The sequence below is a fragment of the Panthera pardus genome, unplaced genomic scaffold, assembly GCF_024362965.1.
Source record: "Panthera pardus isolate Hobbes unplaced genomic scaffold, ASM2436296v1 HiC_scaffold_2, whole genome shotgun sequence".
NCBI classification, from domain to species: Eukaryota; Metazoa; Chordata; class Mammalia; order Carnivora; family Felidae; genus Panthera; species Panthera pardus.
In genome coordinates, this window is record NW_026526765.1 from 46497748 (window position 1) to 46513100 (window position 15353).

A 15353-nucleotide genomic window follows, 5' to 3' on the forward strand; every position below is an offset into this window, starting at 1 on the left:
AGATGAATGTCCCATCTCTGCTTGAAGGCTCCCAGGTCCCTGGTGGGACAGAGGGTTTCCCAGGGCCCCTATTTGGGTCCTTGAGGGCAGTGCTTCTAACAGGCAAGGATCCCAAATGTGCTGGCACATCAGAACCTCTTCGGGCAGCTTGTGGCCACAGCCGGAAATCCGGAAGGAGGAGTGCTGGGAAGCTGCATGCTAGCAGGCGCCTTGAGAGAGTCCCATGATCCCGCGCAGATCGCTTCACCGTTCTGAGCCTTGCTTTCCTCATTTGAGAAATGGGAGGAAATAGAACAGACCCCAAAGGGCTGCTGACAGGAGTTAAGTGGGGCTTTGTAAAGGGCTACAAAGTCACACACGGGGGACTGCTATCGTGCACACCAACTCCACCACTGTCATCGTCATTGGTAGTTTGGGACAGGATCAAGGAGGCCCTGAATGCCTGGGTGAGGGATGTGAGATTTAATGTCAGAAACATGTGTTGATTCATTCATTTATTCAACTCGTAGTTACTGTGTTCCCACCATGCTCCAGACCCCAGTGCTGGGCACTAGGGAAACAGACACTGCCTCTGCCCAGGGATGTCTCCTGCCCAGACCAGGGGCCCCGGCGCTCACAGGGCCAGGCAGCTCCTGTGGGCGGGTGTCCAGGGCTGGGCGGCCCACAGCAAACCAGCAGCCAGAGTCCACACCTGCGACAGGCAACCTCTGCTCAGCCCCACCTGGAGGAAGTCAGGCCAATGGAGGCAGAACCTTGAGTCTTTCACAAGAAGCTGGGAATTTGGAGGTAACTCTCCTTATTTTTAAATGTCGGCCTCTAATTCAGAAAATTAGTTTAAGCTGGGAACTGAAGCACCGAGAAAGAACTATTCATGGCTGGAGGAGGAAGCCCGTCAGCCTGGGGAGGGGTGGGGGTGACCCCACCGAGGGGTGACCTGGCCCAGGTTCCCGGGTTTCGCTCAGAATGGCAGGGACACAGGTTCTGGCCGTCCTCCCCCTTCCCTCCCTGAACAGATGCCCCCTGGGAGAAGGAGCCAGCTCAACACCGAGTCCAAGGAGGCACCACAGCTGCTTCCAGGGCTGATCACCCAGGTAAGCAGCAACTCCGGGGGTGAAAGTTTGAGAGGCTCTCCCAGGGAGGCAGAGACAGAGAACCACCAGGGGGCCAGACCAAAACAAGTCCCACAGCAAGGAACTGCCAGGCTGGGGGAGAACCAGCCTGCAGGCTCCCTGCCCAGAGCTATTTCCGCTCTCCCAGGACACCTCTCAGAGGACTTGCTGCTGCTCTCTGTCCCCTTAAGGGGAGGGCAGGGGAGGGGGTGGGGCTGGGTTCGTCCCCCAGGCCCGGGATCAGAGGGCCGGCAAGCTGGAGAGGTGGAGGACAGAGATGGGATCTGATCTTATTTCGTACTTCCCCTCCCCAATAGACACACACCCATAGTCTCAGCACGGAGCTGGGCACGTGCAAAAAGTGTAAATTAAATGTGTGATGACAGGGGCGCCTGGGTGGCGCAGTCGGTTAAGCGTCCGACTTCAGCCAGGTCACGATCTCGCGGTCCGTGAGTTCGAGCCCCGCGTCAGGCTCTGGGCTGATGGCTCGGAGCCTGGAGCCTGTTTCCGATTCTGTGTCTCCCTCTCTCTCTGCCCCTCCCCCGTTCATGCTCTGTCTCTCTCTGTCCCAAAAATAAATAAAAAACGTTGAAAAAAAAAATTTAAAAAAAAAAAAATGTGTGATGACAAACCGTACTCTCTAAGACAGGGGAAGCTCCACCATGCTTGGCAGGTGGAGTTCTGTATCTCCCCTGTCCCTGCACCTCCACTTTGGGGAGCCCTGGAAAGTGGGGGGGGGGGGGGATTTCTCAGAGCCGGTGTGTTGGGAGCGCCACGATCACCGTGACCTCAGTTGTTTGCGGGCTGGTGACACCTGCTGTACCAGTTCCGAGCGCTCGCGGCCGAGAGCGGGGCGCGCTAACAAATCCCGCCACGAGGGGGCGATAAATCCCAAAGCCTGATGCTGGGGACCTGGAGGTTAGGGTCCTAGAATTTGCGCGCATCTTTTGGGCCCGAGACTCGCCACGCGCGCTTGGACCGCACATCTGCGAGCCTCGGCTGCTCCTCCGGGCGGGCTCTCTAGAGTTTGGATGAATGTGCATGAACAGGGCGAACGCCCTGCGAAGACTCGTAGCCCCCAATCCTGAGAAAGTGATGGCGCGTTTGAAAAGCTGGCATGGTGGGAGGAGGGGGCTAGAAAATGATGGAAAATCGGGAAAGGCTACGGTTAAGGCACATGAGGAGACTTCTCGTCCGTGTGGCTTTGTCTCCCTCTAGTGGAAATCAACGGAGCTCTAAAAATATTAACCTGGAAGACTCCTCGTCTATTTTCCTCTTCGAGATCTCCCGCCCTTCCTCACCCTTGCTTTATAGGCTTTGTTTGTTTCTTGTTTATCTTTTCGGTTTTTTACTATTAAATGGCCATCAATAAGGAAATGGAGTACCAGCCAACAAATAAAATAGTAAAATGTATCTGGTTCCTCGCAGAGTTCCAAATCATACTGCTAATTTAGTAAACCAAGTTATGAAATAATATAAACACATAACTCCATGTTTACATGTGCATATATATGAGTATGAGTAGCCTGAAAAGTTTGGGGGAAGATCTGCAGAAATGCACACCCAACGCCGTGATTTCTGAGGAGGAAGAGACAGAGATTTTGCTTTACCTGTAATGTTTGCATTGTTACATGAGAATGCACTTTGTGAAATTAAAAATTAATGAAAGTAGCCTTTTTAGTATAAAATTATGCCTTTGGAAAGAATCACAGTATTCAATATGTATTTAAATTGCTAGTTACAAACTAATACATATCGTATGATTCCATTTCTTTCAATAACGTGTGCATGCATGGAAAAAAAGGCTGGGAAAATATAAACAAAATGTTTACCAGTAGTTATTTCTGTTTGGTGGGGTCAAGGCAATCTTTGTTATTTACTCAATCATCTTTGTCAGTGTTGTTGGTCTATACTTTCGTTTTTAATCTTTTGTGATACTTGTGTTGTATGGGCATACCACGATTTATTTGACCAATCTCTTATTGATGGACGTTGAAGCAGCTTCCAACATCTTCCTATTGTAAACAATGCCGTTAAGAGACATCATTAATGACATAAGGACAAATTCTGGAGGGGGATCCTCTGGGTCAAGGAGCGTGGCACATTGCATTTTGATATATATTACCAAACCCCTTCCCAGGAACGTTTGACTCATTCTCAATCCCCCTACCTACACGTGCAGACATCAATGTAGAGAGTGTCTGATTTCTCACGTGTCCCCAATCCTGAAAATTGTCATTCTTCATCCTTGGCAGTCTGATGGATATAAAAGGTGACTTTGTTTTCACTTGGGTTTCTTTCATGACCAAGGTGGTGAGATAAGACTGGTTTTCCTGATGCTTTTTCTTTTCTTAATATGTATTCCCAGAGCAGTACTCTCTTAATTATAGATAAAAAGCCTTTATACTAAGTCTGGCTATCTGATAGGAGACGTGTTCCTTCTGCGTCTTCCAGTTTCGCGAATTTCTTGACTGTTGTTTCCTCTTCCATGTCGTTCTAGAATAAGTGTATTAAATTCTGCAGAACACCTCAGTGGTGTTTTGATTGTATTGCTTTGCACTTATAAGCTGGAAAAAGTTGACATCTTCTATGGCTAATCATGATATATCTTGCCATAAGTCAGATTTTTTTTTGTTTGGCATTCTTCATTAAAGTTATCTAATTGCCTTTACAATGGCGACTCTAGAGTTACATCCTTAGCCTACAGCACATGGTCAGGGAAACAAAGATAACAACCACCAAAGGAGAACTGAAAAGCAGGACCTGACTCCTAAGAGTCTAGTAACCATATGCATCTGCCCACAGTTTTGCAGGCAGTGGAATGTTCTGCAGAAGAGGGCCGGCTGCGGGTTCCATCCCCGTTCCTCCCTGACGTGCTTGGGCAGGTCACTTGGCCTAGCTAAACTTTAATTTCTTCGTGGGTAAAATGGATTTAATGATAGTGGCCCCCTTGTGCCGGCAATTGAGATAATGTGTTGTCTATAAAAGTGTTAGCCCAGTGCCTTGCATGCAGGGATGAGGATTTTTAAATGTGGCCTTTCCACCTTTCACCTGTGGCACCAAATACTTGCTGTGTGATTCGACCATGTTCACCAACCTTTTGGTTCCTGGGGCTTTTTTCTGTTGTGAAAAGGGGTGACCGTAGCATCCAATCTCGGGATTTTGTATGTGGGTTGAGAGTGGATATTCCTGGGTACAATAAAGACCAGACGAGGGTGGCCATTTCACTCCAGTGATGTCACTGGTCACGTGCTCTGCTGGGGGGTGGGGGGTGCAGAGAGAAGCCCCAAGGGGGTGCTCCTCAAGAAGGGAAAGCATAACTAAACCAGGGAATATGCAGTGGAACAGGCCAAGTGGGCAAGCGGCACCCTGTGCAGCAGGGGCACCCTGGGAACCGGGCTGAGGGGCTGGGATGGGGCAGCTTTGGCCCAAGTAAAGGGGAAGTGGAAAAAGTTCTGAGTTTCTGAGGCTAACTTGGCTGCTTGTTCTAGGGTCTCTTGCCTTTGCATTGGGGCCATGTGACTCAGTGGTACCCTGGTGCCACCTGCCACAGAGCCACCTCTGGCCCAACTTTGGAGGAATAAAGATGGCTCATGGCCCCAGAGTTGCCCCTCATATAGGCTCATGGCCAGTTGCCTATAACTGACTCCTGACCTGGGAGACTGGTCAAATGACCCCTGCTGGACCCTCCCTGCTCAGTAACCCTTGCTGCTTTTTTTTTTTTTTTTAAACCTCCCTCAGCCCTCTCCGGGTCCATGCAAGGTGCTTAACCTCTCTGAACCTGTTTGCTCAGTGCTAACATGGGAAATGGCAAACTTCTTCCCACAACCAGGGGCATTGAGACTATCAGCTTAGCTAATGGGTGCAGAAGGGATTTGTGGAGAATAGAGCACCCTGCAAATATAATGTCCTTTCTAGCCCTGAAGGCTTAGGCCCAGCTGTCACTTAGCCTTACAAGGCTGGGTTTCCTTGTCTGAGAGTTGGGGGTAAAAGTGACACGTCCCCATGAAGTTTCTCACTGATGTATTCATTCATTCAGCCAACCAGCTTGGGGGGGGGGGCAGTGCTAGGCACTGTGTGGGCCCCAGCCATGCTCAGGCCAACCCACCCCCTCCTCTCTTAACTCCACCCACCAGCTGCTGTGTTATCCTGCTTCAGGCAGGAGAGGAGGTTCCTGGTGCTAAGCCAGACACCAGAGCTCTGCAGAGGGAGAAAACTGAGGACCATGCGGGCATTTTGCACGAGGCTACATTTATTCACCCACAAGGGACTGCCCCTTATTATGAAATTATCTCTTTGTATCTAGACAGATTGTAAAAAGGTCTATTTCATTTATGAAGTTATGGTAACCAGAGGTGGGAGTTGATTTTCTAAGTGTTCTTCTCTGGCAAAATTAAAAGTTGGCGACTGGTGTGGCAGGCAGAAAGGTTCTAGAATGGCCCCCTGTGATCCCCTCTTCCTGGTATTCAAGCCCCTGTGTACTCTCCTTTTGTGCAGGATGGGCTGGGCCCAGTGACTCACTTCTAACAAATAGAACACGGCAATAATCACTTCCACGATCAGGCTACAAAAGATCGTGACTTCCACCCTGCTCTTGCTTCCACACCCGGCTTGCACGCTTTGATGAAGCAAACTCCCACACAGGAGACATTGATGCGTGGAACTGAGGAACTGAGGGTGGCCTCTGGCCAACAGCTGGGAAGACATCAGTCCAACAATCCTTGAGAGTAAATCTTGCTAGCAGCCACATGACCTTGGAAGAAGGTAGCTCCCCAGTTAGTTCCCTTCAGATTACTACGGCCAGCTGCGGGCCCGGACTCGGATGAGAAGACAGGAACATCTAGGACACAAAATCGGTTGTAAAGCAGTTTGTTAGACAGCAACGGTCAGTATATATCTCAGTATATTTTTTTTAATGTTCCTGGTAGGTGCGATCCAAACTTCGGGCACGAGTGGTGGTAAGAAACTGCTCCCTACAACTCCTTTGCAGATGAGCATGTGAAATGGTAGCCTAAGGGTGGGGAGGCAGCTCCTGGGCAGGCCTGCAGTCTCATCTTGGCTGGTGCTCTCTTAGCCAAGTGGCTGCGGGCAAGTTACCTCGACTTTTCTGAGTCTCGAGCTCCTCATCTGTGAAATGGGTGTAATACAGCTCTCCTAAGCAGTAAGGAGATAAGTGTGTAAATACCAATAATTACCATTTCTAGGATGTTCTTTTGTGTCAGGGCCAGTGTTAAGTGCTTTACATGCATTATTGCGTTTTATCCTTACAAAGGTATGAAGTAAGCTGTTACTACTCCCCTTCTTGAGATGAGAAAACCAAGACTCAGAGAGGCCCTGGGACCATTCCGGAGTCTGCCAGTCTCCAACCCCAAGGCACAGGAGTGCCTGACGCTTTGCAGGCCCTGGAGGAACGCAGAGGGACTTGGGTTGTGGAGAGACAGGGTGCTCTATTCTCCACAACGAATAAAGGCAGGAAGGGAGCAGAAAGCGCTCCAGTGTGTGCTTTCTTACTGTGACCGCTAGGTGACAGCAAAGGCAGGCAGACCAGCCTCGAGCACTGAAACTGAGCTGGAAGTTGACTCCTGAGAATAAATTAGTTCCGCTGAAAATGGATTCCTGCTTTATTTCCCTAAATATTTATGGACTGCTTGTTATGTGCCAAAGGATTTATAATAATTACATTAAAGCTCCTCACAACCCTGTGAGGTTTGTTATTACCAACTTTCAGGAAGAGGAAAGAGGCTAAGTCACTTCCCAAGGTCACACAGCTAGAAAATGGCATGCATTAGGTTAATCATTTGGCGTGACTCCTTCCAGAACTTTCCCATGCCAATAGACTTGAGTTGCCATATATGCGACTTGTTAATAAGGGGAGAGAGTTGCGGTGCCTGGGTGGCTCAGTTGGTTAAGCATCCAACTTCGGCTCAGGTCATGATCTCACCGCTCATGAGTGAGTTCGAGCCCCACGTCGGGCTCTGTGCTGACAGCCTGGGGCCTGCTTCGGATTCTGTGTCTCCCTCTCTCTCTGCCCCTCCCCTACTCATGCTCTGTCTCTCAAAAAATGAATAAATGTTAAAAAAAAAAATTGTTTTCAAAAAGAAAGGGAGAGAATAGTTTTGTTTTACATGTGTTTTTCAGAGTTCTGTTTTTGCATGTTCTTCAACTTGCTTCTCTCACCGGCAGTGAATTTTGGAAACATTTCCAAGGGAGTCCATGCTTTACTTTTCCATAGCGTGGTTGGATCACACAATGTCTAGATAATCAACCTCTGTGGACAGTCATTTGAAATACTTCCAATATGGTTATGCTTTTACCCACTCCCTCCCGCAAAAAAAAAAAAAAAAAAAAAAAAAAAAAAAGCTTTCACAAACATGCATGAACAGATGAGCCTGTGGTAGCATTTCTGTTCCATTGATTCCCAGGAAGGTGACCCATGGGTTGTTGGTCATGTGTGTGGTTGTGTGTTGAGAGAGATGCTAATCACCCACCTGGGGGGGTGTGCCCACTATCATTCTCATCCACAGTGAGGGGGAAGTCTGTCTCTCCAGCCCTGCTGGTGATCAGTGCTCACACTTTTTGCCGATTTAATACAAATTATTTTTTGGTATATATTTCAGCATCCTTCTTCCTTGAGGTGGGTAGTGAGAGTTTGGGGAAGCAAGAATGTCCCAGCGGGAGTGCCTGGGTGGCTCAGTCGGTTAAGCGTCCTTTTCTTAATTTCGGCTCAGGTCATGATCTCACAGTTCGTGAGTTTGAGCCCCGCGTCAGGCTTTGGCTGGCAGCATGGAGCCTGCTTGGAATTGTCTCTCTCCCTCTCTCTCTCTGTCCCTCCTGCTCCTTCTCGCTCTCAAAATAAATAAATAAACTTTAAAAAAGGAATGTCCCAGGGGGAGAGATGAGAGAAGAAAGTGTCCCCTCCCAGGCAGACACTCAGGCTGAACGCATACCCCCTGTGTGTGCACAGGGCACAGACGCATTGAAAAGCTGCCAGTCTTTTTTTTATTTTTTATTTTTTTAATTTTTTTTTAACGTTTATTTATTTTTGAGACAGAGAGAGACAGAGCATGAATGGGGGAGGGTCAGAGAGAGAGGGAGACACAGAATCGGAAGCAGGCTCCAGGCTCCGAGCTGTCAGCACAGAGCCCGACGCGGGGCTCGAACTCACGGACTGTGAGATCGTGACCTGAGCCGAAGTCGGACGCTCAACCGACTGAGCCACTCAGGCGCCCCTAGCTTCCAGTCTTTTTTAAGTTGCTGTGTACAAATCCCATCTCCACAGCCAGACCACAAGCCCACTAGGTTACATTTGTGCTTTTGTTGACATAAGCTGAGAGATTGCTTAAGGGCAGTGGCTATGAGAGGGATGAATGGGTGCCCGGGGCGGGGGGGGTGGGGGGTGGGGGGGGGGGGGGGAGGTAGAACTGCAGGCATGCAGGCAGTTGGGAAATACCACTGGGAAGAAGGTGGAAAGGGACAGGCAGGACTTCTAGGCCCCATCCTGTGACTTCAGGTGCAGACGGAGACCCCTAAGCCTCCTTACAGTGCAGAGGGGGTTTCCAGAATGTGGAGCTATCCCTAACATTAGAGACCCCTGGGTGAAGCCCCTCCCACTCACCTGGCACAATCAGGCCTTAGCCCCAGGGCTCCATTCTGCCCCCTATCAGGAAAGAGCCATGATTATCCCCATTTTACAGATGAAGAAACTGAGGCTCCACGAGGTGAATACACCCAGTGGTGTCAAAGAAGTGGTGAGCAGTACAGAGCGGGCATAGGCTCAGGGAAACCAAGCTAAGTGGTCCCGGGGGCTTGTAGGCACGCAGGGGAGGTGGAGACTCCCCAGGCAGGGCCCACAGCAGCAGAACCAGCAGGCGCTCCCAGGGAGGGAAGCCTGGGTGTCACTCTTGTCCCACCCTCTCCTGGGGCTGCCCGCCCCTCCCCGGGGCACATGTTATCTGTGTCCTGGGCACACAGCTGCAGACTCTCACCAGCTGAGGCCCTCCCTGGCAGGCAGCATCTGACCTTTGGACATGTAAACAAACCTTGGCCTGGCCCAGGGTGGCCCTGCTCGTTGTCCTTGGGGCCTGCGGATGTGGGTACACGCAGACAGGCATGTGCGCATGCGTTCAGCGTCCTAAGAGCGCCTTTGAGCCTCCACGCGTCCACTTGGAGTTGAAGCTGGGGGCCGAGGACGTCATGTGCATCCTGCTCTCTGCCTACACACTAGGGACTCTCAAGACTGGTTTCAGGGCCCAGGTTACTTCCTAAAAGAGGACCAAGCTGGAACCAAAGGATCGCAAGGGAACCTGAGGATCAGAGAGGGCATGAAATGTGCCCAGAGCCACACAGCGGACAGAGCCAGGGCCATACAGACCAAGCAGGTCACACCTTCTATGGGTCTCAGCAGCTTCGTCTGCCCAGTGGGGAGAAGCCTGCTCACACTTCTGACTCACCACCCCATCCCCCTGCTGTAGACCCTCACCCTGCTGGTCCTTACCACCAAGCTCCTGTTATCTCCAGGGCCACGGAGCCTGCTGATTTCTGGAACAGGGCCCACCCTCCCTGGGGGGACCAGATGGATGGGACTGCAAAGGGCTGCTCAGGCCTGATACGGGTCTCAGTGTGCCCCAGTCTTTATCAGTGGGCCTTGGGGCTCTGGGCAGGCATGTGGCCCCGTCTAGGAGAGAGAGCAGTGAGGAGACGGTGCCGGGATCCTGAGCAGATGAGATACAGGACAGGAATGTTTTCAGTAATTTTTTTTTTTAAATCTATACTGCTTTCTCTGATTGGGAAAGTAATTTAGGCAAGCTACAGTAAACTCAACAGAAATAGTTTTGAAAGTGAAAGTACCTATAAGTGCACCTCCCAGACGTAACCCGTGGGCCCAGATTGGGATCACCCTTGCAGATTTTGCCTGTGCATAGACTAACATTGCCAGTTATTGGCTATACTGAAATCATACCGTAGAGCTCAGTGTGGTGGCTCAGTGTGTCCCAGGTCCCAACAGTGTGGCTCCTTGGCTTCATACCCAGAGTCCCGCGTGGCCTCATCTCTTTGGACCTCAGTTTTCTCTTCTGTAAAACCTCATATGGACATTGTCGAGGTTTAACAAAGTAATGCAGGTGAGGCTCTTAGCCTGGGCCTGGCCCACAGTGAGCTCTCAACAAATGTCAGTGTCAACAGGACTGTCACATAATTTGCCTTTATTTTTCATTCAACAACAAAACATGGACGTCTTTCCATGCTGATGCCAAAGTTGTAGCCCTCTCGTTGTGACAAATCCAGAGCTTTCTTTGTGTGTGTGAACCATCATTTTGTTTTTTAATCAATTTTATTATGGTATAAGTTGCATACAATAAAATACACTCGTTTCGAGAGTACAGTTCAATGACTTTCAAAAATTATATAGTCATGGGGCACCTGGGTGGCTCAGTCGGTTAAGTGTCCGACTTCGGCTCAGGTCATGATCTCGTGATTTATGGGTTCAAGTCCCACATCGGGCTCTCTGCTGACAGCTCAGAGCCTGGAGCCTGCTTTGGATTCTGTCTATCTGTCTGTCTATCTGTCTGTCTCTCTCTGTGTCCCACCCCCGCTTACTCTCTGTCTCTCTCTCTCTCTCTGAAAAATAAACATTAAAAAAATTTTTTTAATTATATAGTCATGTAACCATCACCATAATCAAAATCCAGACTATTTATGTTACCCCAGAAGTTCTTTCATGCCCCTTTGTAGTCAATCCTTTGCCCCCACATCTTGCCCCAGGCAACCCCTAGACTGTTTCCTGCCCCTATAGCTTAGCTTTCCTTTTTCCGGAATTTTGTTTCAATGGATTCATACAGTAGGCACTCTTTGGGGCTTCTTCACCCCATCCAGTGTTTTTGAGCTTCACCCACATTGTTGTGTTACCAGGAGGTGACTGCTTCTCATTGCTGAGGAACATTCCTTCATGTGGTTGTCTCAGTTTTTAATATCTGTGCACCTGCTGTGGGACATCTGGATTACTTTCAGTTTGGGGCTATTATTCCCCCGTGTTTAAAACTCCAATGAGGAAGGGGACAGAGACGGTTTCTAAATGTTTACTCTTGCCTTATAAATGATACTGCAGGGAGTAGTCGTGCACATTTTTATGGTCAGTATTGCCAGAGAAATGCCATGGCACTAGAGGCACAATAGAAATTTTATAAGAAATAAAGCTCCCCCTCCAGTCCAGCTGGGGACACAGAGGCCCAGGCATAGTGAACAATGTGCCCCAAATCACCCTGTGAATCAGTTTGCAGGCAGGAGAAGACAGAACACAATTCTGTGCTTACCCATCTGTCCCCAGGGCCTCAAACAAGGAACACCCCCAGTGTATCCCCTAACGATGTTCAAGACCTCGATGATGATGATGGTGATGACGGTAATGTGATCACAGTGTTGACTACCAGTATTGAAAGCTAGGTAGTGTTCTAAGTGTTTTGTGTCAATTGACTTACTTTAATCCACACAATACCCCAATGAAGGAAGTAAAATTGTTATTTCCATTCTATAGTTAAGGAAACTGAGGCACAGAGAGGTTAAGCATCTTGCCTGAGGTCACACAACAGCACATGGGCCTGAGTCCCTGCTGAGCAAGGGAGGAGGGGTGGCTCAGTGCATACAACCAGAATCAGATGCCAAGTGGCCTGGGCCTTTTGTCCCCAACTTGCTGTGTGGTGCGAGTGGTCCAGCTACGTCTCTGGGGCCCAGGTTCTTCACCTGCCAAAAGGAAAAGGGAGCAGTGTGGCAAGATGGTTCTCAGGATCCTCTGACTGTGGTTTAGACGATTTTCTAGGGCTGGGATGCCGGGAGAAACAGGGAGCTGGGGGCTTCACCCCCTAAAGGGGGTCAGGAGAGGAGGTGGTCTGGTGGCTTTTCCAGGAGGGATATTGGAGGTCTGGTCTAGGTCCCAGTGACCAGGCTGCTGACCCTGGGGATCTGGCCTCTGTGCCCTGGGGCAGGTGAGGCCGGCTCTCCTGTCACACTGCAGGTCATTGCTGGCTTACACGCCCAGAGTCCCTGGGCATCTGTGCCCACCGCCCACCACCTGAGAGTGATGTGCTCCTAGTCTGGAAGCCCCTCCTCCGCCCTCCAGGCCACGTGTCTTCTCCCTCCCTTGGCCCTCCCTTCAGGACCTGTGCTATATCTGCACCCCCCCCCCCCAACCCCTGCCTCTAGCTTCAGTGAAACCACGTCCATGGCCCTGCTCACAAATCTATGCCATCTAAAAGATGTGAACTATATACGACATTTACTGAGCACTGTTGTAATTTGCATAAATTAACATTTAATCCTCCCAATGACCCTGTGATGTAAATATCATATCATCACATTTCACAGAGGGACTATCTGAGGTTCAGAGGGGTTGAGCACTTTGTCCCTGGTCACCCAGCACATACAGGGCATAGCCAGGATGCGGGTCCAGGCACTGTTTCCAAGTTCAGAATCTCAACAACCGCACTACCGCTCCCTTCTTGGGGTACCCCAGAACCTCTGGCTCCTTCCTGATCGCATTCCTCCTACAACATCTGTCCATCAGCGAGGGGCTGGAGTGCGATGCTGCTGTTAGGAACACACTTCCCTAGAGCCGATTATCTTGGGTTGATACGACTGTTACTGGCTATGTGCCTTTGAGCGAGCCTCATAACATCTCTGAGCCTTATTTTGCTCATCCATAAAATGGAAATGACAACAGGAAGCACCTCACAGAGTGCTGACCACTGGTTCTAAAGTATGGTCCAGGGACCCCTAAGTTCCCCAAGACCCTTGGGATCCATGAGGTCAAAATTGCACTCTAAGACCAATGTATTACTTGGCTTTTTACTCTCATTCTTTCATGAGTGTACAATAGAGTTTTCCAGAGGCTACGTGTCACGATATCTCACAACAGACTGAATACAGAAACAAGTATGAGAACCCAGCTGTCTCCTTTTAAGCCAAACATTAAAGAGATTTGGAAAAGTGTAAAACAATGCTACTCTTCACAATTTTTTTTCAAAAATAAGGTTATTTTTCATAAAATAGGTTCTATATTAGAATGTGTATTGTTATTTTTATATTAATCAATATTTATTATATATGTTTTAATTTTTGATACAGTGAATGTTGATAGATATAATGACCACAAAAAAGAAGATCTTTGGGGTCATCAATTTTTAAGAGTATAAACGGGTCCTGAGATTAGAAAGTTTGAGAACGGCTCTGGGAGTACAAGGCACTGGCTACTTTTGTGGAGGGAGAAACGCTCGACCTTAAACTTGCTAAAACACATCATTCTTTTTCACCAGGGCTGTGTCTCCCCTCCTCTGCCTGCCCTGTTAGAGGTCACTGCTAAACCGCAGGTGGCTGAACACTGGCCAAGAGACACATGTCAGACCTTGGCCCTGGTTCCACCATGGTTGATTGCTATGTCACCCTGGACTAGACCCTGGGATGCTCTTGGCTTTCCTTTTCTTCACCTGAAGGACAGTCACGGTCAGGCAAGCAGATTTCTCAGGCTGGGAACCTTGAATTGCTAACATGTGAAGAAAGTGTGAACAGTCTATCCTAAACCTGCCAGCCTTGAGGTTGGAGCTTGAGAACACCGGGAGGAATGCAGCCATTTGCCCCCAGCCTGGGTGGTGACACTTGCTATAGCCCTGGTCAAGAGACAGGATGCCAGTGTGGGAAAAGCTCCACAGTGGGTACTTCTGGTCTGGGTTTCTAGCCTCTGCAAACTCTTTGTGGTGCAGGACCCGCAGCCTCATGGCGCCTCAGCAATGACATCTGTGAACGGGAAGATTGTTTGCTGATGTTCTAGCTGGGACCGGGGAAGCCCCAGTCATGCACACCTCCTTTCCCTTTGTCTTATCATCTAGAAGATGACAGGGTACAGAGAACACTAAACAGGGAGAAGGGCTGGATTGGAAGCTGAGCAGCCTTATCTGACTCTGCTACCACCCCAAGTGACCTCAGGCAAGTCCCTGTCCCCATCTGAGCCTCAGCTCCCAGGAATTTGAAATGGGCACAGCCTGGTTGAACTTAGAGTTGGCTTCTGCATGCCCTGCAAATCTGATGGCTGGTTGGGGATTCAGCAGACACTCCTTTCTCAGGGCCTCATATCCCACACTGAAATGCCATCCCTAAACATCCTTGTCTTTCTCCAGAGGGCCAGTCTATTCCTGAGTCACTTTATAAAACTTTATTCAGCACTTACTATTAAGAAGCCACAGGGCAGACTGGAGCCCAGATATTTTCAATTCTTTGTATTCCATTCTACTTAATCAGGACTCCAGGTACATTGATTTGCAGCCCAGGGCTGCACTAAAGAGAAGAGAGGAATGAATCATGGTCTTTGTCTTATAATATGCCTGGGACCTCACTAAGAGAGGCATTTGTTCATTCGTTCAACAAATACCCACCGAGCACCAACTTTGTGCCAGGTCCTGTGCTATGAACAAAACAGACCCAAGCCCCGCCCTCATGGAAATTACAGTTTAGCAGAGGAAGCAGACATTAAACAAATAAACACACGAGTACAGGTATTATTATACATTCCGATGACTTACATAGATGGTATGAGGTGGAAAAATAGGAAAGATTTTTCAGTGGGGATTGTGAACAGCTGTTACTAACACATCTTAAAGAGAGTAGCATAAGCACATAAGAGTTTACTTCTCATAATGAGCAGTCTGAAGGCAGTGGCTGCTGGTATTGGTTCAGCAACTCAGGAACAGAAGCCTCTGTTGTACTTCATGTTCCCAAGATGGCTGCTAGAGTGTCAGCCTTCACGTTTGTATTCCAGATGGAAAGCATGGAGGATGGGAGAGCAAAAGGGTACACATTGGTTCTCTATCCCCCTTTTAAGTAGCCTTCACAGAAATCCACACAACCTCTGCTTATATTGTATTGGCCCGAACATAGTCCCATAGCCACACCTGGCTGGAAAGGAGGCTGATAAATGAAGAAATGAGCAGGGTATCCTTACTGAAATGAAAATTCTGTACAAAGAGTGAATGGGAAAAATGATATTGAGTAGATGTATTCATTGCCTATTGTCACCGTAACAAATTAGTAGAGGCTGGGTGACCTAAACAACAGGCATTTATGCTCTCACAGTCCTGGAGGCTGGAAGTCCAAAGTCGGTATCACTGGGCCAAAACCGAGGGGTTCACTGGGCTGCACTCCCTCTGGAGGCCCTTCAAGAGAATCTGTTCCCTGCTTCTTCCAGCTTCCAGGAGCTGCTGGCAT

At 49.1% G+C, this 15353-nt stretch overlaps 1 long non-coding RNA gene across 1 annotated transcript in view; it reads right to left on the bottom strand.

The window, feature by feature from the left end:
* Positions 1 to 4762: 4762 nt before the first annotated feature.
* Positions 4763 to 15353, bottom strand: part of LOC109276004 (uncharacterized) — a 67950-nt gene continuing 57359 nt past the window's right edge. Inside the window, exon 3 of the long non-coding RNA XR_002084478.2 lies at positions 4763 to 5949. This is a non-coding gene — a long non-coding RNA (uncharacterized LOC109276004). The remainder of the gene's footprint in view (positions 5950 to 15353) is intronic.